Here is a 26307-nt window from a genome sequence, read left to right as displayed (position 1 = left end):
AGCTTCCTTGCAGTGCTAATTGAGGTATTTATTTAGGTAATCACTATTCTGGAGATTGAAGTCTACAGAACTGATGGGAGTATTTCCTTCTGTACTGCTCTGTTTGAGAAGGCCTAATAAAAGACATACCATTTATCCACTCATTTTATATGGAGGTTGTTTTAGGAAGCATTGAATTTATTCCCAGTCTTCAAACACCTTGGACTTAAATTTGTCAAATCTGTGCCTAAGAAAATTAGATGTATTCTGGCAAAATTAGTGGAGCACAGGCAGTCTGGACACAGAGTCGTGCTCTTGTTCTCTCTTCTACATAAATTCTGAAGTATTGGGGATAGATTTGATTCTGAATTACCTGGCTACTCCCAGAATACCTGTTCTTTGACCTCATAAAGCCTTCCACTTTTTCTTCCTTTGACATCCAACCTGCTTCCTTTCCCGTCCTGTGTAGTGAATTCCATGCCTGCCCACTTCCATCTTTTTCTGCAAGTCCTCAACTTCTCTGACGCAGTTTCTCTGGACTGATACCACCTTGTAGCAGTCAAGAAGCCGTCAGTGTATTCACATCAGTTTAGTCAGTAAGTAATCTTTGTAGGAAGAGTCATGTTTATACACAGTGTGAACTCCCAGGTATATGACACAGAATACTAATGTCGAAATGTAAAATAGAAGTAGTGCAGACATTGAAATCAACAATTAATAAATGGGACCTCATGAAATAGAGAAGCATTTGTAAGGCAAAGGACACAGTCAACAAAACAAAATGGCAGTCCACAGAATGGGGAAAGATATTGACCAACTGCACATCTGACAAAGAGCTTATTTCCAAAATATACAGAGAACACAAGAAACTAGTCACCAAAACACCAAATAATCCAATTAAAAAGTTGGGTACATAACTAAATAGAGAATTCTCAACAGAGGAATCTAAAATGACTGAGAGACACATAAGAAAGTGCTCAACATCCTTAGCCATCAGGGAAATGCAAATCAAAATGACTCAGATACCATCTTACTCCTGTCAGAATAGCTAAAGTAAAAAAAAACCAATGATAGTTTATGCTACAGAAGATGTGGAGAAAGAAGAACACTCCTCCACTGATGATGGGAATGCAAACTTGTATAGCCACTTTGGAAATCAGTATGGCGGTTCCTCAGGAAAATGGGAATCAGTTAACCATAAGATCCAGCAATCCCACTCTTAAGCATATACCCAAAATATACCCAAAAACCACACATTCATACATCAAAGACATCTGTTCAACCATGATCATAGCAGCATTATTTATAATAGACAGATCCTGGAAACAATCTAGATGCCCCTCAACTGAAGAATGAATAGAGAAAATGTGGTCCATTTACATAGTGGAATACTACCCAGTGGGGGGAAAAAACAATTTAAATTTTCAGGCAAATGAATGGCACTAGAAGAAACCACTTTGAGTGAGGTAACCCAGTCACAAAAAGACAAACATGGTATGTACTCAGTCATATATGGATTTTAGACATAGAGCAAAGGAGTACCAGCCTACAATACACACCACCAGAGAAGTTAAGAAATAAGGAGAACCCTAAGAGAGAAAGACATACATGGGCACACAGAGATTGGGATAGGTACAAGATCTCCTGAGCTAATTGGGAGCATGGGGGAGGGGAGAGAGAGTTTGAAGAAAGATAAGGGGAGAGGAGGACAGGAGTGAGCAGGAAGATTGAGTCAGGGGAAGAATGGAGGAGAGTAGGAAAAGAGATACCATAATAGAGGGAGCCATTATAGGTTTAATGTGAAATCTGGCACTAGGGAAATGTCCAGAGATCTACAAATTTGACCCCAAATAATAATTTCAGCAATACTTGAGAAGCTACTTTAAATACCCTCCCCCGATAATGAGATTGATGTCTACCTTACATGACATCCTAGAGCTGAACTCCTGGAATCCAGTTGCAGAGAGGGAGGAGTCATGAGCAAAAGGGTCAAGACCAGGCTGGATAAACCCACAGAAACAGCTCACCTAAAAAAGAGCTTGCTCATGGACCCCAGACTGATAGCTGGAAAACCAGAATAGGACTGTTCCCGACCCCTATACATGGATTTCAGTTTGGAGGCCTTGTTAATCTATGGGGCCTCTGGTAATGAATCAGTATTATACATGAATGAACTTTTGGAGCCCACTCCACATAGAGGGATACTCTCTCAGCCTAGTCACATGGGGGAGAGTCTAGGCCATGCTCCAAATGATATGACAAACTTTGAAGATCCCAATGGATGGCTTCTCCATCCCTGAGGAGCAGAAAGGGGGTTGGATAGCGGTTTATTGGGGGGTCAGGGGAGGATGGGAGGGAGAGGGAACTGGGATTGGCAAGTAAAACAAGCTTGTTTCTAATTTAAATTTTAAAAATGCAAAAAAAATCCATAAAGGAAATTATAATCACAGAAGATATTTTAAAAGAAATGAAATTGTAGTCAGTTAATTCTCCATTTATTGGTTATGAAATCCAAAGATATAAGTTTAATTCATTTAATTGAGCATTTTATGGTAGGAGTCTAAAATTGCCTGATGGCAATGGGAATTCTTCCGTTAGTAAAGTCTCTACTGTAGTTCCTGTTCAGGTTTGTATCCTTGAAGCCAAAATTAGTCTCTCTCTTGTTACAGTATAAGTGCTATAGTTGGTTATAGATGTTTTCCCATTTTGTTCATCCACCAAAATGCTTAGATAAAGTGCTACACTTTTAGTTCTAAATAAATGCTAGCTGATCTAGAAGAAAATTACTGGTATCTGGTAAGATTTTCTAATTTAACCAACAAATGCATTTTCCACAATTTCATGTTCTTAAGGGACTCTCAACTTATTTCAAATTGGAACATCATCCTGCATGGGAAATAAAAGCAGGATGTCATAATTGTGAATCTTTTTTGTTAGTTTTTTTTATTTTTACATTCCAATCCCAGTTTCTCCTCCCTCCTCTCCTCCTCTTTCCCCCAACTCATCCTCCCCCTTCTCCCATCTGCTCCTGGGAGAAACTTGAACCCTCTTCCAGAAATAGTTGAAAGCAGACGCAGAAATCCACAACTAACCAATGGGACAATGTTCCAGAGTAAAATCAAAGTAAGGAAGGAGTGATAATAGGAGTAAAGGAGTCAAGACCATGATGGGGAAACCCACAGAATCAGCTGATCCTAGCTAGTGAGAGATCACTTCCTCAGGTCTGACAAATAGGGAACCTGCATAAGACTGAACTAGACTCCCTTAATATAGGTGACAATGGTGTGACTGGGACAGTATATGAGGCTACTGGCAGTAGATGCAAGATCTAAATATTATGTACAAACTGACTTAGTGGAGCCCATTCTATATGGAAAGATACCTTGCTCACTCTAGACACAAGAGTGTGGGAGTGGACAGGTGCCTTGGTCCTGACTCAATGAAAGGATGGGACAGAGGTTGTGCTGAATCTTAAGATTTTTTTGCTATTTATTAAATTTACATATGTTAAAATGAACAGAGTGTTGTAATATATTGTGTAATTACACTCATAACTATGTAAATTGTAGGTAAGATTCATCATTACAGATAGAATCTATGAAAATTCTTTCTATGTATTTTGTATGTTACCCTGGCATATTCGTGAATAATTGTAAAGGCAGACTTCCAATGGAATGCTCGACTGATTGATTTAAGCTATCACTCTTTTGTTTTTATATCCCTTTATACAATATACATATAAAATAAAAATAATCTTAATTTTTGGGAGAGTGCAACAATAATATTAAAACTGTTTTAGTGATATAAATACAAATTATTTTATCTTAAACTACATAGGGAAGCTTATTTTTCTTATAATTGACATCATAACTGTTGAAATGATATACTTATGTCCTTCTAGAAATTCTATATGGTATTATTTGATCATGGAAGGAAGAAAAATGGTCCTACAATGACCTCCATATCCTGACCCCTGATCTGGAAGAGCAGGGACTCTATAAAACTGATTCTTCAAATGAAACAGTTTTCTTTAAGATATGTTTACTCCAGTTGTCATATTCTTTTAAATGATGAAGAAAGAGATATGAAAATAAAGTAGTCTTGGAAATTACCATGAAAATGCTTAAACCAACCTGTGCTAGCTCTGAAAGCAGAAGCAGAGAATAGGCCAAAGACTGCCATCATAGGCCTAGTAACCAAGGAAACAGATTCTTCTCTGAGGCTTCCAGAAAGGAATGCTGTCCTGCTGATACCTTGATTTTAGCCTATGTATATCTATTCCTGTTTGCTTTCCTGAACTTTAAGATGAATTTAGGCTGCTTAAGCCATTACATTTGACATTTTATCCTTCAGAAGTGAAGGGAAATTAATGCCTTAACTGCAAGAAGAACATCTTCACCACTAATTCAACACTGGTTTTTCCTCCCTTATTATTACAATTTTAATTTGGTACACCACATCATGGAAATATTTTGGTTGAGTGGTGGTGCACTCTGAAGTAGAGGCAGGTGGATCTCAGTGAGTCCAAGTCAGTCTGTTCTACAGATCAAGCTCCAGGACAGCCTAGGTTATAAAACAAATGTCTTGAAAACAAAAAATAATAATAATTGGGATTTATTATTATTATCTGTGCAAAATTTATGTGGATTACTAATAGTTTTGGAAACTTTATAGAGTAAATCTAAATATATGAACAAGAAAATTCAAAAACCATGTTTTTTATCACCTATTTTGCCAATTTGCTTAAAAGACATATTAGTGGTTGGGAAGTGAGTTATAACATACACTGTATTTTCTTAGCTGTAATATAGAAGGATGCTCTTTAACAGTTTTGGAACTCTGTTAAAATTGAACTTTTAAATATGTCTATATAATTTCATCATAATAAAATTCTGCCATATTAAATATTGTTATAGATAAATAGATCATCTGTTCTGTTTTAGACGCATTCTCTTTTTCTTGTAGCAATGTACAGACACAGTATTCATTTCTTTCATAACCTGATAGATGATTTTAAATGACGTCCCTAAAATATGAGACCATCATAAACCACAGAGTGAGAAATATAAAATTCTTAGAAGAAAATGAATGTTAACATAAAATTTATGAGAAATAGAATGTACATTGAATAAACCTTGAATGAATTTCAATTGCGTTTATTGGGCAATAGTAAGTAATGTAAGTTACAGAAAATATAAAGTAAATTGTGTTTCAGAATTTTCTTCTCGTATGATAATTACTTAACAGTCACTAACCGCTTAGGTATCCTAAATGTTACTAGTTACTACTATTGAGCCAAGATTTGAATCCTAAAAAGGTATTAGGATATAAGATCCCAAGTCACTGCTTTGCTTAAAATTTTCATTTCACATAAAAACAGACAACTTTGTCTATTCATTTTTGTACAGGGTACTGCAGAGGACCCAGAAACAGAATTCAGTGTTTATCAGCAAGAGAACTTAAAAGTGTCCAAAATTGTAGATGCATATTTCTTCAGAACGAAAAAAAGCCAGAAAGGAGGCTAACATTTGTTGTCTCAAAATTCCATGGAGAATCAATGTAGAGAGAATGTGCTTGCAGTCCTAATGAGATCAGGCAGTTTCCTAAAAGTGCCTATCATTGCCAACCTACAGATACCGTGCTTAATACAAAAGAGACAATTTAAAAGAGAAAGAAGGGATGGTGATATTTCAGCTGCAAAGGCTTTTGCTGCCCAATACTGTAGTAATTGTTCTTGTGTGGATACTGATTCTTGAAAAATGAGCACACATAATTAATATGTCTTGGAACTGTAAACTACACAGGAGATTTTTAAGATAAAACCAAGAGAAATGGTAAATATCTCGTCATTTTATTTGCTTAAGGGCATTTAAATTTGTTATCATTGTCACAAGCTGGAGTCATTGGAAACCTCAATTGAGAAAATGCACTCAAATAATGAGCCCATGAATAGGTCTACGATGCATTTTCTCAATTGGTGATTCACCCACTGGGAAATACCTGCCCAGGGTTGGTGGACTTGGTTACTGTAAGGAAGTGGGCTGAGTGAACCATGAGGGGCAGGCCAGTAAGCGTCACTGCTTCACGGCATCGTATCAGTTGCTGCCTGCAAGTTCCTACTCTGAGTTCCTTCGTGGAGGACAAACTATAAAATGAAATAAACCTTCTCCTCCCCAAGGTGCTTTAGGCCATGTTATTTTAACACAGCATTAGAAACCTAACTAAAACATGTTTTCAATATTTATCTTAAGTAAACATATAATATTTAAAATTACATAGTTATATCAATTCATTTTTAAATAGGAACTAAATTATGAAATTTAATATTTACTCTTGTTAAGATTTGATTACAACTGGAAGATGACATATGATTTTATAATATAAAGCACAATATTTTAAGATATGGATATTTGAATAATAGACTTAAATAAATAATAAGGGCATTATTTCATATAGTGAAGCACACCTTTCCAAGCTTTCAAAAGCACAATGATATGGTCACTAGTCACACTAACATTTCTGTGCATGAATCTTTTGGAATTATTGCTCTTTTAACTATGATGATCAACATTTCCTTGGATATTGAAGTTCAACTGTTTGCTTGTTTGAGAGTAGTTGTTTTTTTAAATTTGTATGTAGAATAATTTCATCTTAAGAATCTGACAACCAGAATTGTGTTCCTAGAATCCACACATGGCAACTCAAACCTGACTGTAACTTCAGCTCCAAGGATTCAGCTCCCATTTTGCCCTTCAGAGGCTCTTGCACACATGTGAACAAACACACACACATGAACCCACCCATACATGCACACTCACATGAAATAAAAATAAAATCTAGCTTATAAAAACATGAAGTTGAGTATGTTGTTCATTTTCTGTGTATATTCAGTGGCATGTGGTTAGAATGAGCATTGAAAGAGTCAATGCTTAAGTAGGCAGTGGGAAACTCTGCCTGTGTAATATTTTTGTTCAAGTTTAAGAAAACAAGTGTGGCTGCTGTTTAAAGATGTCTTGGTGCACTACTCTTAACATTTAGTGTGAGCCTAGCCTTCAATACCCGAGTCATTTCTCTACCCTTGTTCACAATTCTTTACATAGCTAGATAGTAGCATACATTGTGTTGCTGCAAGAATGACATTTAAAACAACCCGTGGATATTTGAGTAAGTGATTGGCCTATTTTTTTATCATGTGTGATAGTGTGTAGTTTGGAAGTTTGAAACTACTTTTATGATTATATCTACCTCAAATCTGTATAATATAAAACTCTAGGTAATTTTTTTCAACCAGTCTTCCATTTATGTTACAAATAGGTATATCAAGCAACAATCAAACACACCAAGCAAGGAAGTGGTGTTTACTAAAAGTTTACTAATACTTAGTACTTCATTGAGCATTTACTTATGAGAAGCATATAATTTAGTACAAAATTTTCATATAAGAAATTGACACAAGGCCTAAGATTTATGGAACAACAGTACTAAATATTAGGTATCCCTTGAAGATGTAAACAATGCTGAATAATATTATAATGACAGATGAATACAATAATAGAGCTTACTATAGCATATGAAGACACCATCTTTGCAGCTAAGACTGCTGGAGTCAGTCACTAGAACCTTCCTGTGCCTCCAGTTCCTGATTTGTGACATAAAAACAATACTAACATCTACCTTGTAGAGCTATAATATAATGTGAATGAAATCAACTATTGATTATTTTAGCAAGAGGACATGACACGCAATAAATCATGTATATTAAATTAATTAAAAGTAGCTGAGGTAATATGTAACTATAAAACTCATTGTGTGTAAAACATACAGTGAAATACAACAATAATGGTGTATTGATGCTATGAAATAATTTCTATACTTTAAATTATATGAGCTGTGATATGGTATATGGAGACAGTAAAGGAGTTCATATATAACTGGATGTGTTGCTGGGTTCTGTTTTATGCATGTGAACATAAATGTCAAAAACAAAGGAACATGATTACATTTAAGAGTAAAATTTTACTTAAAGATAATTCTCTTAACTTAAAGTTGTTTTGAGAATGAGTTGAAGGCATGTTTGGAATAAAACTGTTTTAATATAAAATCATAAATATTAGTTTTCCTTTCCAAAATATGGATAGGATACATTTTTGAGACAGTACATGTTGAAATGTATTTCCGCCCTTTGAGATTAGAGGCTCGCCTAATTGAAACATAGCAGATCAATTCTTTACAATCACCCCTTAACCTGTGGCTACAGGAGAGGAAAGCAAGCTGCTTCAGGTCAAGCCTGACTGGAGAACACAGGTGGATATGTTGTCACTAATTAGTGTCCTCTGGATATCATTTTCCTCAACACAAGGCTGAAGAAATATCTGGGGCACTGTTGCCTAAGACCTGTTCTTGGCATAGCATGCTGTTATACTTTGTAAACATTGGTAGTAAAATGTTTCAAATATTGGATTTAGAAGTTAAGAATATAATTCACCTTTTTAAAAATGTGTTATTATTATATAAAGATAAAGGGTTCTATAACTTGATTTAATTAAATTACAGTATTCAAAATATGCTAGAATTATGTTCTTGTACAGTAGCATACATACTAAATTAGAAACTGTATGTATTTGTCAAAATGATGATTGAATAATATATTTAATTTCTATAACTTGAGAATAATTGAAACATAACATTGATTTAATGAAACATGTAAAATATTTCATGTATAACATTGAAAACAATCAGATGAATGGATTTTATGAGCTAAGATGGAGCTTTCATTTCTAATGTGTACTTTTGTATGGTGGTGAAGTTTCTAAGTACCAGGGCTAAATAGAGAAAAAAAAAAACAAACTAACGCATAAGGAAACCATCAGTGTGAATTAATTAATCTCTTTAATCCAGAGGTATAGATCTTTAATTTCTTTTTTGTTTGACTAAATTGTTAGTGATTCTATTGATTTATTGATTGAATGATTTTTGAATGTTTATTTTAGAAGTACATATATCAAAATGTGTAAACAAATGAAATGAAAAGGCAAAGATTAGGTGATAGTTTTAAATTTTGTAAAGTCAAGATAGAACAATTAAAATTGGTTGAGTAAAGAGTGATAGTCAAGTGTTCTATTTGAAGACCATTGCACAGTGGGTACTGTTTGTGCCAAACCTATTCTTGGCCTTTCAGTTTGGATGCTGAGGTTGACCTAAGTTTGGTACACCTGTCTCTAAAGTCTTTCACTAGAATTGCTGAGTGAAAATAAGGATTTATGGCCCAGCCTTCAATTAATTACCTCATAGACTTAGTGTTTATGTGGCCCAACTCTTATACAAACCATGGTCAAATGCTTGAAAAATGCTTAGTATTCTGTCATGGAAGTTTTCCTCTGGAGTGATGTAGTTACCAGTATCCACTTGCTGGTCTCATCTATGTATTATACTTCCTCAGAATCTTCTCTCCCCAGATTTTATATTATGTTGTGTTTACTCCATCACTGGAAGACATGAGGGAGAGAACAGTTAGGTGACAGGCAATAGGGAGTATTTATCTTACCTATTCAGAATTGTAGCATTTGATTCCCACGTCTTTTTAACACAATTGTAGTTAAAATATCTGAATATATCTTACAAAAAATAATTCAACTAGGATACTGACAGTTTTCAAAAGAAAAACAAAAATTATAATAGCTTTTACACTGGTAAAATCTGGTGATACACAACTCTACTGTGATTTAAACTGCAGCCCAGTACTGGAAAATAAAATTAGTAAAACGATGGTTATAAGACAGGTTAGCATATATGAATTTACACTCAATAATACATTCTCCTTTTAAAATTACTCATTAGATTATGGAGGTTGATCATTTTTTATTTTTCTTCTAAATTAATCCCAATCCATCCTCTCCTTATAAATTACTAGATTGTATATAATGTAGGGAAAAAATGCCAAACCGTGGTTATGTGCATTTAGGTAAAGAAGCTCAATGTTTAACAGTCACATATATTGTATTTCTGTAATTAATGAGTATAAGGCATAAAAAATTAAAGAATATTGATAGAGTTGTGAGTTTGGGGATAATACTTCTCTCAGAGATAATCATGAGATAAGATGAAATTGTTTAGAGAATTCAAATAACTTTTTGAATGAGACATTCAAAATGGAGAATTTTAGTTGATGAACTCTGAACACAAGTATGGCTCCATTACTTTCCTTACATTCAAATGATTAGTGCTGCCTAGGTCAGGATATGGGAACAAAAGCAGACTTAGCATATATTTATTGAGAAACCAGGCTCACATACAAAGTTTTTATCTAAAGCTGGGACTTAGAAGCCTTAGCATATAACAGTAATTTCTCAATGCATGTCAGCTAGTGCTTTTTGCAGGCAAAAGCCAGGAAACTAACTTTAACTCAAGCCAAAATGGAATGCATTGTCTCACGTAACTGAAATTTTTCCTTGTTACACACACAGATGGATTCTGAGACTTAAATAATGCCATCAGAATTTAGCCTCATTCTATCCCTAGATCATGTGTGGGACTCATTCTCATGCAATCCTCCCTCATACAGGCACCAAAATACAACTGATAAATATCAATCTTGGCAAAGGACGATGAGCCTGATCTCTGGAGAGATTCACAAACATCCTATAATAAGCAGCACTAGTGCTGATGTCCTGCTACTTCATCTGTCCTCTCTGTGTTTATTTAGCAGCCCCAAAAAGCACAATTACTGGTTTAAAGCCATATGTCCTAAGTAATATGAGAAAATTATTCAGAGAATACTAGTGGATTTCAGGCAGCCAAAACAACAGGCATCCACTATACTTAGGAGAATAATTAAACAAGCATATGATAAGTGGAAATATAATTGGAGAAATCATGTGTTTAAAAGATGGTGTGGTATTTATTCTCCTATGTCTGTATGGTATGAATCAGCACTTCTCGCATTAATTAATTAATTAATTAATTTTATTTAGTAACAGGACTCTTATTGTAGCCCTGACTGGCACTGAATTTACCATGTCATTCGGCCTGGCCTCAATATTGTGCAGTCCTCCTGCCTCAGCTTCTTGAGTGTTTGTGTCACAGGCATGAACTACTATTCTTACCTCTTTATAATGTCTATGTGAGTAACATTTTATTGGAACATAGTCAAACCCATTTATTGATGGTTTTTCAACTGGCTGTTTTTGAAGCACATCAGCAGTGACAAGTAATAACAACAGAAGCAGTTTGACCTTCAACTCTACAATACTTATTTGGTCTTTGAAAATAATAGCTTGGTGAGCTTGCAACAGAGATTTAAGGACAAAATAGTAGAAGTAATGGGTGCACTTTCAAAGAGCACCAGTTTCTAAAGAAACTCTTCACTGTTCTAGGAAATGCTATTCTCCAGTCCTCTCTGCACTTGTCTTAAACCTTTCTGTGTCTTCTTAGTCTTCTACAAAGGGACAATCTTTGTCAAGATTTATGTTATTCATTATTTTTCCCATTCCCAGAGGTTTAAGTTTATCTTTTTTCATCTTGAAATTAATCGTATACACTTTGTTTGCACATATTAAGATTTTGACTTTTAAAAATGTTTGCAAATGTGCTTTATCACACATTGCTTTTTCTTTCAGATGAGCAGGAGCATGCAAATCTTTCATTCTCATTTGTTCTTCTATCCATAAAATTAAAACGCATAATCTCTTTCTGTATTATTCTAATAGTTTCCCAGTTAGGAACCAATTCATAATGACACTATCTAATTGTGTTAGCATCTTATGAAAGGATTTTAAGAGCACTCATTTCAAATATCTTGTAGAGGTTTTTTTTTCCTTTTTTAAGTTAGAATCTGGCAAAGGCATAATTGGATAGCTTTTTATCTACTGTAAACCACAGTCTAAAATAATTTTAGATGAGGAGAGTATTGGGAGGCTACTTTTTAAATACTTGTACATTTCCTCTCAAAAAATACCTAAGAAGATGTCTTGAGAATAATATTTGAATACTTCTTCCTTTTTCTACTGTTTCAGATGGCACTAATAGGTGGGGTTCTGTCTTTCTGTAGAAAGGAACACTAGTGACACTGCTTACCAAGTAATGCATTCCAGGATTGTTCAGGTATTGCAAAATAAGTTTATACTCTATAGACTGTTGAATCACGTCTTTGTGAAGAGAGAATTGGTTCTAATTGAAATGACTGAATAAGACTGCAAGAGCAACAAGAAAGGTGGTTATAACAGGGTTGTTAATTTCCTTATGTAAAAGTGATATGATTTAATTCTTAAAATATGACGCTTTGAAGAAACCAAAAGGCCTTAAGAGCATCAGCATTGCAAACAGCAAATGGTTTATTATTGTCTAACATTCTCAACAAAATGTGGCAAATTGAATGGATTTTTTCTTCTTTTGTTTTATTTTATTGTAATATTGGTTTCTTTTGATGGCTTGATTTGATTTTCATTTTTTGTGATCTTTTAAAGAAAGAAACAAAGAGAAAACATAATGTTGAGTAGATGGGGAAGTAACAATATCTAACTGGACCAGAAGACCTGGTGATGTATGGAGAGGGGAAAAGATGCTCAAAATTATGTCTGAAAAGAACTTTATTAAGTTGTATGAAAAGAAGTTGTTTTCCAAAAAAAGGAAGAAAATTAAATTACTATGTACTATACTGGATACCTTTAAGTGTTTCAATTAAGTTAACAAAATATTTCTCTTAACTTATTTTAGCCATTGTATTTTATATCTTTGGTATTTTTCAATTTGGGTATATTAATCCTAGTTAGTACGTCAAAAAAGTCTTGCATTCAATGAGTATGTGAAAAGTTGAAATATTTTGTAGTATGAGAATAATAAGCCATTGATGTTGTAGTCATCAGAGATGGTGAAAATATCTTTTAATTAAATTTAATTTGTGTAAAAATATAACAAAGATATATTTGAATAAAATATTTTAAAACTCCAGAAAGAAAGAAAATTCTAAATTTTCTATTAACAATATTAAAATATAATAGTAACCAGTAGGTTAGATCTATTATAATGTTATTTACCTAATAGGTCAAAAGTGTTCTCAATTAGTTATTGAAATGTGTATAAACAATACAATTTTAATGATAGGCATGCCACTATCTATTTTCTTATTATTTCTGACCCAAGTGAGTGTCTTACATAATTAATACATCTCAGTTTACAAGCAAAATTTTTGTTAAACTACTTAAACGTTTTAATTTCATAATAATAACTGTTGGTAAGAAGGCAGGTAACCACCCTTATTTGTTCTTAGTACTTGAAGAATTTTCCAGTAGCTAAATGGATCCATATATTTAAAAGTAATAAGAATTTCAATCCAAACTTAAGTCATCTTGGCCAAGCTTCTGTGTCCCAAAGCACTGTGTGATTACCACTGCATTGTGAAGATTCATGATATGAGCCAGTTATGTGGCTCAAATTGTGACAGAATATTTAAATATCTTAAATTGCTGTAAACCATATGAATACAGAATCCTGTTGTTTCTTAATTTTAGTAAAAATAAGATGAGCTGGGGCACACTTTGCTGGCATTTGCTATTTTGTGGACTCTGGGTCTGTCCTAGGTCCACTTTCCATAAAGTTAGACGTCACCATTAGTTATTCAACTTGAACCACCACATATTCTTTAAAAGCAGAATTATTGTGTCATCAGATTGTCTCTCAAGAGGAGAAGGAAGAGGGGCTGAGAGAGAAGCAGAAGAGAGAAATATTTGAGACAGGCAATATTTTGTTGTTCTTGCATTTCAGCTATTGAAAACTCGAAGAGTGATGTTTGCCATTATAGAGACATATCACAGGTATTTTATGTAACTTAGACAGCAAAATTGTTGCTAGAATTTTTCTTTCCAGTCTGGACCCACATCTGCTTGCCCCAAATAAGCAGACAGATATTTATATTAATTTATAAACTGCTAGCCAAAAGCTTGGGCTTCTTATTGGCTAGCTCTGTCTTAATTATTAACCCCTAACTATTAATCTGTGTATTTTCTCATGGTCATGGCTTACTGGAGAATGCCGGAACCTGTTACTCCTTTGGTGGCTGCATGGTATCTCTTCCTAGTGGGCTCTCTCTGCCTCTCTCTCCAGCATTCTCCTATCTACAGTTCTGTCTATTCTCCTGACTCTACTGGCTATTGGCCAAACAGTGTTTTTTTCATCAACCAATATGAGAAATATGTGTATGGAGGACATCCCTCACCAGCGAATGGACAGGAAAATTTCTAACCTGCTTTAACTATGAAAGGTGCCTTATTAAGGCATGAGGCTCCTATTAAAGTTGTTGATTCAGTTTTGTGATACATTGTAATATGAATTATATGCTAAATGCACAATAGTCACATGCCAGGATTTTGTTGAGACCTCAATCCAAATGACCCTGGGACTCTGCAGGAAATGCAGGGAAGAGACTGGGTTTCTTATGTCCAAGGCTCAAGAGTTTCTCACAAAAGAAAAGGCCCTGCTGCTGAGGTTCTATTTTTAATACAACCATTGGTTCTGATGGAGACAGTTAGTAGAATAACCACAAATCCCACAGAGAGTGCTTCATTTTCTACTTCTATGAACAGAAATAAATAAATAAAAGTATATCTGTGCCTGTACAACTGGAGTGTCCTGATTTATTGTATTTTGCTGTCCATTAGCTTTCTGACATCTCAATGCTAAAAGAATCCTGTGGAGTTATTATATAAATCATAGAATAATTATCATGTTTTCTCTAAAATATGGTGATTACAGGTAGTGTACTTCCAGTCCCTGTAATGATAAGTTGACTCATCTTAAAATAGATCAGAAAATGTCGTTTCCCCTTTATATTTAAGGGTAATTCATTAGTAACAAAATATAAATGTCAATTATTTTTACTTCAGGTAAAAAGTAGATAAAGACCTGACCTATTGAAGCATTTCAGCAACACAGCCAAAAATAGAGGTTTACACACACTCACACACACACACACACACATACATATACACACACACATTAATTTTAAATGTATTAAAAGTTTGTATCATTTTTAAATGAAAGAAAAGCATACAATTTTAAGCATTGAATTGTATGGAATTTGAGGTTTTTATTCTAAGAAAAATAGTAGTCAAAAATAGTTTAAAGCACAAATATTTGACAACTGAGTTTAAGGGATATAACAAAAGTCCTCTCAATTTCATTGTCTCTAAAGAGGAGAAGGAGGAGGGGCAGAGAGGCAGAGGCCAAAGAAAGATTTGAGACAGACAAATATTATGTTCTTCTTACATTTTACCTATTGAAATCTCCAAAAGTGATGTTGGCCATAATGAGTGATATGTCGCAAGCATTTTAAGTGATTTGATCAGAGAATGAATAGCAATAATTTCTATCCTGAATTAACTAAGTGTGCCTTATTTAGGCATGTGTACAAATTTCTGAAACAACATCTGAGAAGGTCAAGTAATGTCTCATATATATGGATAGATAGATAGATATAGATATATGAGTAAAATGTAGAAAACCAAAGAATTTATAAATAAATTGACAGATAATTTCCCAATTTATTTTTCAGCAATAGAAATGTGAGGATCTGGTCCTAAAATAGAAACAAAAATAAGTTGGAAATACCTGTCACAGGGCTTGAGTTTTTACTGAATCTGAGTGCAAAACTGAAATGCTATGCTGAACATTCATGATGGGCAGATAACTCATCACCCGAGGACTGACTTGCTATGCTGTGCTCAAAGAATGAATAAAAGAATTGTCCTACTTCATTCTAAGAAATAGAATAATGGAAGTCCTCAAGATATATTTATAATATTTATTTTAATGAGCAAAAGACCAAATAAGGGCACTTTGTGTTTGCAAATCTTATCCATTACTAATGGGTAAAGGAAATTTTTATGAAATACTCAAGGATTATAGAAGGAAAACAATGACTCAATTGTATATTTAATATGAAAAGTATAAAGAAAACAATGCTATGTTGTAAAACTACTTGTTTGTTTTGTGCTTCTGGTTGTGACCGAAGATCATTTTGATAGAAAGAATATTATATTTAGATTCTTAGCAGCATTTATCATACAAACAGAACTCATTACCAATTGCAATTTTTTTCTATAACTCCATTTTTAGCCAATGGGTAACCACTAAATAGCTAAAAGGATTTAAAGAAGCAATAGCAGTTATTTCTCAGTCTGTAAGAGTACCTCATTCCAAATATGCTTAGGTCATAAGATAAACACTTCATACATATTTTATATACTAAACCATCATTTTCAAATCCAATTGATAAGAAAATTCATATATATATGTATATATATATATAGTTGACACAATATTTTCCTGAATAAACTAATGTTTACTTGAAACATCATGAACAGAATCCATGAATATTGACTGCTATTTGTACATATTAAGTTAAAGAACTTCTGAGTAACTCCATTTTAACTGAGGTGAGTCTGCTCTGGTGAGTTATCACACATAATTTTTTGGTGTTTAGTCTCAAAAGGATTTAAGGTGATTGTGTGGGATTCCTATCATGTAATATGAATAATAATGCATAAAGCTCCTTTTTAGAAAGTTGGACATAGATGTTTAATGATGTATTAAAAATCAAGAACACTAGCCTCCATGCTAATTTTCAAAGGAAAAATCCAATCTTTCCATTATTTTCTACATGGCTTTGATCTTTTCTGAATACAATAAATTATTTCTTTTTCTTTGTTGTGAACCAAAGTTGTCCATGACATTAAAACAGAAAGTCAAAACATGATAAGACTTTTTTATGATTGTTCCATTCCCAATTACATGCTACGTACACATACATGTGGGAAAAATATTCACCTGGGTGGACCAATTAATATTAATGCATATGTTTCAATAAATATATGTAAGAACTCGGTGTAGCAGAAAGATTTGTCTGTTCACAAAACTTAATGGATCTGTTGGGAATAGACATTTGTCAGTCATTGAGTAGACACTAGAAAATAAACCAAATGGAAACATTGAGGAGACTGACAGAGGTTAGGAAAATGTGTGTACAGATTTCAGGCCAGTCTTCACTGAGTTATCCTTTGAGCCTAGACTTGTGGGTGTCAGAGTGCAGTTAATGAAGTCTAATGAGTTGGTGATACCATGGATGTTTGCATAGGAGACTTGGGAATGCCTCTCACTTGGGAAGCGCTTTACATGGGAAGTGAGCATTTTGTTCCTAAACAATGATATTAAAAATTTTCCCTATACAGTATGAGAATGTAGATTTTTGTAAGTCATTTGTCATGTCTTCTCAGTAACAACAACCATGCCCAGCATACATAAGGAGAAAGAGAGGAAGGAAGAGTGGGAAGGTGAGGAAGGAAGACAGCTAAGGGTTGATTTGTGCAGTCCAGTGGAAAATGAAAATATGGCACTGCTTGTGCAGAAATGATTAAGGCTTTCAAGACAGCAGCAAGGAAGCAATAACCTGAGCAATGGGACCTTCAAAGCGACCTGACAGGTCTGATGTTCCTGTAGCTGGATCTGGTAACCAACCTTAGTCTTGGAAAGGGGCACAGAAATATATTGTTGGTGAAGTTGCTGTGGCTTGATGTGTGTTTTCCAATCATTTGCTGCCTCCATAAACTGACTTTCCAATGCTTTCATGTGGGAGGATGTTATATTTCCTATTGCCTCTGATTATCATATGATAATTTAGCCAAATGGCAGTAATAACTGTATGCTGCTTGCTAGTCAAGCCCCAGTCCAAACTTTGACATAGTCTTTCTTGGTTCATGTAAAGTGCATGCACTAAAATAGTTACAATCTATCAGGAGTAAAGGCATAAGGTAGGAGAAGAAGGAAAATAAGAATGGAAAGAAGGAGGACAGAACAGAAGGCAAAAGTGGATTGACTGATTCTCATTGAGTTAGTTAGAGAATAAGACGAGACTGACTCCAGACTCACAGAGATCTGCATGTTTCTGTCTTCTGTTATATATAATTTGACTATGCTAAAGTTAAAACCTTTCTTTTTATTTAGAGAGGAAAGAGGAGATGATGGGAGATGTTATTTTGTAAATATGCCTCTCTTATTGGTTGATGACTAAAGCACTGTTGGTCGATAGGGAAGAAAGATAGGTGGGACTAGGATTTGAGAAGAATGCTGGAAAATGTAGTCAAGAGTAGGGAGTCACCATGTGATCTCAGGAAGAGAGGACACATGAGACTGCCTCCTTCATAAGATAAGTCCTTGTAAAAATATATAGATTAGTAATTGTGGGTTAATAATTAAGTCATAACTAGCCATTGAGACTAATAGAGTCTCCATGTGATATTTGGGGGCTTAGACAACAGCAGAACCCAGTCATCTGGTGGGAAGAGCACAAGTTATAAACAACAAAAAAACAAGAATCTTATCATGGAAGCTATAGTGTGGCCGGTTGAGTCACACAGTTTGCCCTTTAGTCCATTCATCTTTACTTGCAAGTATTCATTGCCACAGGTCATTGGTATAGCTTGAGGTCTCTGACTCCTGCTGTGCCACCTATAATGGACCCTCACTGGGGCTCCTCTTGGATTTCTTGATGCTATCCTGTGCCATAGGGATCTGGCTTTTTTTTTTTATCTGTGGGTTCATTCCCTCACATGCTCTAACAGTTCATAGATTTGGTGGATGGGGGGTGCACCAGCTTATAGCCCTGGTTCTGAGCCTCGGTGGTAGCTGGATTGGTCAGCCTGCCAGAATTCGCTCATCTTCAGTACCCAAATGAGCTCTCCAGAACTGCCTCCACTAGCTTACCCAATGCATCCTACAGCAAGGATCCTGGCCAATGCTCCTTCTCTCAGGCCCTCAGATCTAATCATTTCACTGGGAGCAGTTCTATTTTTTTCCCAGGCAAGGTGCAGGACCCTCTCTCCTATTGCTTTAGGGGGTTTAGGGAATGTATGTGTGTGTCAACTCTACCACTTTGAATGTACTTGATCATGCCTGACCTTTGCCAAGGGGATTCTGAAACTGTAGATACTAGAGGATAAGTTAACCTACTTCCAATGCCTCTGACAATTATAAACTAAGAAATAATTAAAAGGACAGGAAAACTTTTGTATAAAATTAGAGTTTATGTAGTGTCAATGTGGAGCAGACTCAGACAAATCCTGTTAAATTACATCTGTGAAGTCAGGTAGTTAAAACATTGTATTAGTGGTGATACATTCACTTCATTTAATTCTCACTAAGAATGAATAAATATCTTGCTTACAGATGTAAGGTTAATGTGTTAGATAGTTCCTACCAAACTCATAATTTATGGCAAAATCAAATTCTAGAACTTAAAACCAAATACATTTAGGAATTTTTCTTTCATTATTTCCTCACTCATGTATAGTTTGACTGATTGGATCTTTGTAGGTAGCCTCTTTCATGCTTTGGGTTATCTGGACATGATCTCAGGTTACACTGAATTCAATCAGTTTCTTGGATTCTTTCCTTCCATGATATCTTTTCATAGTGAGTAGCAAATGAGTACAATACAAACCACAATACACAGCCACATCAAAGTTCCTGTTCACAGAGTGTTCCTTTTGTCAGAGAAAGTTGCAGTTTTAGCATGGATTATCCAAAAGTGGACTTGTTAAAGAGTGGTCTCCTTAGTCCTTCACATCTTCTGAATCACCAATAAAACTTCTTGCAGTGGTTACTTAATGGGAGTTCTAGCTTGAACAGTGTTATTAGAAAAATAATGGGAAGCCTATGGTTAGTTTTCTAAATAAGTGACTGCCAGATATACATTTATAAATATAGGTCTGCATTATCAAGTGTCGTGAAACTTTAGGGAAGCATGAAAGCATGCCTAGAATAGAAAAGAAAATGCACATTTTGTATAGTTGCATGACAAATAACCTCATATTTTGTTACAGTACAGGGAGTACAGCCCCATGGTTTTTCAATAGTGTTCCATATTGTTATAACTTCTTATTCATTTTGGAATAAAATATTATAATTCTTTAGTAAAAAATGAAATCATTCTTTTGGTGATGAGTCATTTCCCATGACCAAAAATAGTGTCAGAAAATATTTCAGGTCAGCAGAATGTATCCATTTACTCAAAAAATTACAGGTAGTATAAAATAAAAGCTGTATGGTTCCAGAAAGGTTTTAACATTCACATGTCAATCACCTTACACGTGTGAGACTGTTCCAGACACATGCCCACAAAGGAAGCTATTTTCTCCAGTTTCACAATGGTGGTAACTGATTGCACCTAAGAAGACTTTTTTTCTGACATCATGCATCTTGGTAATCAGAACTTGTCATTGAATCACTCAAAAAATAGCTCATTGGAGTTTCAGTTTCAGGTTTCAAACATCTTTCGTATTCAATGTCAGATTCATGGACCATAGGCTGGAATTTGGCCCTACTTGATCTTACCTGGTTCCATTACTATGTAAGCAATCTCTGCAAATAAACAACCAGCCTGAGGCTAAAATTCATATGCACTCTAGACAAAAAAGCAAACTGGGTTTAAAATTCTTTTGTTTACCATGGCTGTGACTTTGAGCAACTTTATCTTTCAATTTTTCATATATATATATATGTATATATATATATCAAGCTTCTTTCAGAATGAGTATATATACCATAGCATCTCATTTCAAAGATATATTTTACTATCAAAAACAATCTATAGAGAATTATTTTATATAGTAATATTTAACCCCTTATCAGGTATGTCATAGATTTAATATATCTGACTAAAGTTATTGGGGTTCATCCTGTGTATGAAACCTGATAAGTTTTCTGTGGTTTGCCTTCTTCACCTAAACCAGTTTTAATGATCAGGTTGCATCAGTATCTTCTCTTAGGCAATTGCTTATTTTTTATAGCATTTCTATTATGAGATTCGCTGCCTTGGTGGGGATGCTCATTAAATCCCTGTATGATTGTAATCTGACTTCAAAAGTCTCTGATCTCTCTACACACAGTCCTAATGGGCACCTTTATAGAGCAGGTAATCTTCTCCTCTGAATGCTTTGGTAACAAATTCATGACTTACAAAGAAAAAGAAACCTCAGACTTCAGTATCACACGTAAAACTTCTCATAATCAGTCATCATTTCCTTTCCCAGTCTCATGCCCTACACTCTTATTAATTGCCAAAAGGCTTAAAAGTTAGATCTTATCCACATACATTTGAATTTGAAAATATTTTCCAACTACTCAAAACCTGCACCCTAATTTCTCATGTGCCCTTACTGATATCTTGATTTGTATACCTCTTCTGTGATCTCATTGTGTCTCTGAATATTTTTAATGTTTTTGACTGCAATATGGTAATATTAAAAGGTAAGACTTTTAGAAGTTTATTAATCCTAATGGCAGAGGATAGGGAGGTAGGTCAAAGTTAGAGAATTTTATATAAAGTGAAGGAAGCCCTGGGTGAAAAGTATTAGGGCATAATACTTTTAGTGGGATTAATAATCTTATAGCAGAGATGTCCATCCTTTTGCATTTTCCTATGAGAGGACACTGTAAGAGGAGTTATCATTCATTGGTAAGATCATAAATCATTCCTACTCAGCTGAATATTTCCTAATATTCAATAATCTGAGGAACAAACATGCATTCATCATAAATTATCTGGTGCTGTTTTAGTTATAGCAGTACATTTTCTCCATCTTGTCCAAATCATCCCCCTTCACTTTGTTTATAATAATGAGTGTCCTGTGCATTGCAATTACCTACCTCACTAGTCACAGTTTCCATTTGGTTGTGCATGCAATGAATTAGAAAACATAGCCATGGCTTTCTTTATAGCTGCAGACTTCTACTTAAACATGACTCAAAAGATTCATTTCACAAGTGATTCAAACAAATGGCACTTACATTGCTGAGAATTTCACTTGCCTTTCAGCATGCACATCTAACATAAAATAAGAAATAACGTCTGAGGTATAAATGGAGGATGGAATAAAGGACATAAAGGAAAGGAGATTCTATAGCAGTCAGAAAAAGAGAACTAAGAAGCAGGGATAAATGGAATGAACTGCATGGGTGTGGCTGCATTGTCCTCAGAAGGGAAAAGGAAGGGGGAAATGAGTAATTGAGAAAAGGTAGAGAGATGTAGAAGGAATTAAAATATGCAGGCTAAACACTTTGAAGATATGGCAGTCCCACCAAGGGAACAGTTAAAAAAAACACAGACCAAAGTCCTACAATTCCCAGTAACCCCACTGACAGGAAGGATGCACATTATCACTGTGCGACTTGAGAGCACTAAGGAAAACCTATGGCAGTGGGTCAAGTGAACTATGATATCACGGCAAGTCACTTAGACAGAGTAAAATAGCTTCCTTTCACGTCAAGAGCTGAAATATGCCTGCAGTTGTATAATTATCAAGAAAATGGCAGGATGATTAAATAGACAAGGGTCTTCATGTATTGGGAAACTGGAAAGACTGGTTTTATTTCCCTACAAATCTTGATTTTCATCTTTGCTAACATTACATAACATTGTCATTTTTTTTCTTTTTTCTCATACCCAGTGGTTTTGGGTCATGGGTTTAAGTTTTCTAATTTGTTAATCAATAACCAAGATAGTTCACTTTTAAAAGTTGGTTCATGTTTCTCCTTAATGTCACAGCATTTACAACTACATTTTAAGGACTAAGCTGAACTGTGGGTCAGCATTTATGACGGCTGGCAGCCCTGCAACTGGGTGCTGCCCAGTTTTATTGTTCATACTCCATACAATGGACAGTTCATATACTATAAAGGACTTACCATTTGTAATACGGATGTATCTTAAAATGCCCATTGTAATAGATTTTGCCAGAAACAGAGTCCTAAACACAATGTCTTGTCTCAAGCATTAAAGATAAGTGCTGACAGTCAGCACTAGCTTACTTCAAAGAAGTGCATGTCTACACACGTGTTTGCATGTGTGATTCTCCTAATACTCAAGTCTCTCTCCAAGTAGCAATAAAATTACTTTTCTTAGAAAGATGCTAACATTAGAGAAGTTCTCCAGTATAAAGTCTGTAAGCCATGAGCTTCATACCTGGTATCTGACATTCTCTTTCAGAAAACAGAAAGGCAGGGAAGGATGGAACGAACAGTCCTATGCTGATTTCCCAGCTATCAGTCTGGGGCCCATGAGCTCCCCCTTGTTCAGGTCAGCTGCTTCTGTGGGTTTCACCAACCTGTTCTTGACTAATTGGCTTTTATTTCTGAAAGTCTTAGGCTTCAGTCTCTTTCAGTCCCAGCAACTTCTGGTTTCACAGGTTGTTGAAATCCATGTGACAAAGAACCATTTGATCACTACTCTTACTAGGATATGGAAAGGTTCCTTTTCAATATTAGCATAAGTGAGACATGTGCAAAGTTAAATTTCAATAAAAATTAGTGAGTATTCGTTATTATAGAGACATTTTATTTTTTAATTTTTTAACTTTTTTTTATTTTTGGTTTTTCAAGACAGGGTTTCTCTGTATTGTTTTGGAGCCTGTCCTGGAATTCGCTGTGAGTCTGGCCTCAAACTCACAGAGATCTACCTGTCTCTGCCTCCCGAGTGCTGAGATTAAAGGCATGTGCCACCAACGCCCGGCTTTATACTGTTAATTATCTTATATTTAAATGCTTCTATGACCTCTGATTTAAGAAGACTAACATAAATCTGATTCCAAATCATTATAACATTGAACTCCACAAAAAAGCATGGGAACCAAATGGCCATTGGTTAGAATCTTTTGGAAAGCAATGTTTTTATGAATTCCTTGACAATCTCATGTAGTATATTCTGAATACATCCATTCCCCTCTCAGTTCTGATTATAGCTTCCCTTTTCCCTCCCATCCTACCTCACTCAACTTTTCTCTTTCTTCATCCCTTTGCTGGGCCCCTTAGAGTCTAATTTGCTTTGCCTAGTTTGTCTTGGAGTTAGACCTCCCTAGGCATGTGGTCGACCTGCTAGGGGTCACATCACTTAGGAAAACTAACAGTCCATCTCTCTATGGCTTTCTAATATCAATAAATCCTCTGCAAGGGGTAGGATTTCATACCTACATTCCCTACTCTTTGTGCTGTGAATTCGTCTGGCCCAATCTTGCCCACGACTTTTTAAAATGATGTTCATTGAGCTAAAATAAATATAGAAAGACAAAAGATGAAGAAAAACATGAAATTATGGTGTCATTAAAAATCCAGTTATCGGGCTATAGAGATAGCCATTAAAGGCTAGGCTAACAACCAAAAATGCTGTTATCACATCATGATGAAGACATTTTAAAATCCTACGTTTTAATTATTTTTCCAAGCATATGAGTCACTCACTAAATAAATGCCAAAATTATTCAGGGATGTAAACCTTCGCAAAAGAAAACAAGGAATCAAAACCGATACACAGCTGCACACAGTAAATCTGGACAAATTAGCGGCAAGTTATGTTATGTTATGTTATGTTAAGTGAATGAATTTCTCATGTAAGAAATGCAGTGTCAAGTGACACTTGCCCTTTTCTTCGTAAACATCATATATTTCTTATCTTTGTATAATCTTGTTTTTGCCTTCATTCTTCAAACATCTACATATGAGAACTCTACATAGTTCATATTTTGTTTTTATTTTTTGTATCGTATCTATCATTACTCATTATTTCCAATGTATGTGTAATCAAGGCCTTATGTTTGACAGTACTCATGCATGTGTGTTAGCATATATGAGGACAGAGAGGTAAACTTTGATCGTTCATTCATGTGTTTGTGTCTGTGTGAATTCAGCACATTTGTGGGTTTCTAGCTCCCTGGAGGAACTCTCATCATCAAGAATTTAACCAAATAATCATAAAATTCTAAAATAAAATCTGAACCTAATGTTATTGATGGTTTAAGGGTGAATATTTTAATTATTAATTATTCTATAATAGAAATAATGTTCTGGTGTAATATGTGGAAATTAATTTTATAGTCAATTATTAATTTTTCTTATGGTATTTAATTAATGATAAATGCTTCAAGATTAAAAGTAAAACAATGAGAAATACTGCTAATATAATTTTATTATGAACAAAACTCTTCCTTTATATACTCTTTGATACAGAAACTTATTTTTCAGCTTGAAACGAAGTTTTCCTTGAATTAGTAATTTAATTTTTTGTTTGTTAAAGAAAACAATAAAAATGACTCTAACATTGTAGTTAGGTGTTCTAGGATTATTTTGAACAAATATTTTACAGTGAAAGGCTAAAAGCCTTTGCTTTATTATTTGCTAGTAAAATCATCATCATAATGATGTGTTTATAGATAATACACTGTTCAAGTTATGAATATATATGGAATGCATAACATTAAATTCTTAGCACATATACACAAATTTTACTGTTAAATAAAAATAGATATGATAAATTTCATTTATCTGTACTCTGTAAAACTGTTTAAAGGGCAACTATCAGAAAGAAAGTAAAAGTAGATAAGCTGTAGATAAGTAGTTACAATAAGGGATGAATCACTTACACTTCTTTGATGTACATCCTGTGCCTCAGACAATGCTAGATGAGCAGCCTTGAATCATGTGAAGTTTGTTTCTTTCAGCTGAGTGCTTGCTATTTCCAGGAAAGAAGGTGTAGATAAGTTGACAGCATGCATGCTCAGGATTTCTGGAGCCTCCAGGGGAGCCCTGTTAACAAAAATGCTGAAGATAAATCAAAGACTGAGTGAAAAATAAAGGAGAAATAACCAGAGGTTTTTATTAACAATTTATCTCTCTATTGTAAATGCTGAGTAACTTCTAATAAATTTGATTCCTCATCTTCACAATGTATTTCTTGGACTTTTCTAATTAAATGCACATAAAGAAAGATAACTGATTAGGACAAAAAAGAATGCTATTTTTTCCAGTTTTCCTTCTAGTAATAAAGATGACTGTCTATAAAATGTGCACCTTTAATTTACTTAAAATATGCCATGCATACATTGAGAGCTGTAATTACACTAATTTTAGTATAATAATTACATGCATTAATTCAATTTCTGCTCTTTTAAAAATAGCCTTCTGACTTGCAAAAGAAAACATGTACACACTAATAGTGTAGATTTTACAAGTTTAAACATGGAGAAGAATCTGTCTGAGTCTTTAGCTGCTTGAATTATTTGCATATTTAAGCACTATAAAGAGTCAGGCTTCTCAGAAAGCCTTTTTGGCAGTTCCCTGTCATGTGCACTCTAGCCTGACAACTCCTGTCCATCTCATTGCTGTATGCTTATTGCTGTCTGAGCAAAAGCATGGTGTATGCTTCAGTATTTCTGAATTCCAACTGTTCTGGAACAATATTAGAACTCATCCTTTTCTTTATTCACTAGGCAGAAAACAAAGTGTCTAGTTATT

The 26307-nt window shown here is 34.6% G+C and overlaps 1 protein-coding gene across 2 annotated transcripts in view; it reads left to right on the top strand.

Annotated features, from left to right (window-relative positions):
• The window catches only part of Edil3 (EGF like repeats and discoidin domains 3), a 476202-nt gene that overhangs the window by 20525 nt on the left and 429370 nt on the right, over nucleotides 1-26307 (top strand). The gene's annotated exons all lie outside the window — the stretch shown is intronic.

This window comes from Mesocricetus auratus, unplaced genomic scaffold (genome assembly GCF_017639785.1).
Source record: "Mesocricetus auratus isolate SY011 unplaced genomic scaffold, BCM_Maur_2.0 Super-Scaffold_100020, whole genome shotgun sequence".
Taxonomy (NCBI): Eukaryota; Metazoa; Chordata; class Mammalia; order Rodentia; family Cricetidae; genus Mesocricetus; species Mesocricetus auratus.
The sequence above is the reverse complement of the archived record's forward strand: the minus strand, read 5'-3'. Positions and strand labels throughout refer to the sequence as shown.